The following is a 641-nucleotide window of genomic DNA, read 5'->3' on the forward strand; positions in this document are numbered from 1 at the left end:
AGATGAATATGGTTCAACCTTGGTGTGCAATATTATTATTATTATTTTGATATTGATATGGAAACTTTTTCTTGATGATAGTTTCCTTGCACTTTCATGAAAGGGTCATTTTCAATTCAGTGCAATTTCTTATAGACAAATTATTGCCTACTTTTGACTTTTAGTTTGACCTGAGGCATGTGAACCTTTCAGGCTGTTGCCTCAGTAGCAAAGTTAATATCATTTACAAGTTATTATTGTATAATTTTTTAGATAGTAATTAAAGTGTTAAAATTGTTTATTATAAACTTTCTAATGTTGATATTGTATCAAAATGATAAGTATTTTGATATATATATACATGTAATAATTAAGTCTCAATTATTACTTTTCGATCCCATATGCTTACAAACAAGCAAAAATAAATATAGCTTTTGTATGAAAATCGGAGACTTCTTCAGTATTTAATTTCACAATACTAGCCACATATATTACATATAAATATAAATAGTAAAATAGAAAAAAAAAAAAGTAGCATGTGGCATGCTCATGGGTTTGTGGGGGTAGATTTGCACCTCCCTAGATACAATAGAATACAAGCCTACTCTTCTTTTATTTTTCTTTCCAATTTGTTAATTATTTTAATAAAATTATACTGTTTA

Source organism: Arachis duranensis, chromosome 2 (assembly GCF_000817695.3).
Source record: "Arachis duranensis cultivar V14167 chromosome 2, aradu.V14167.gnm2.J7QH, whole genome shotgun sequence".
Classification (NCBI taxonomy): Eukaryota; Viridiplantae; Streptophyta; class Magnoliopsida; order Fabales; family Fabaceae; genus Arachis; species Arachis duranensis.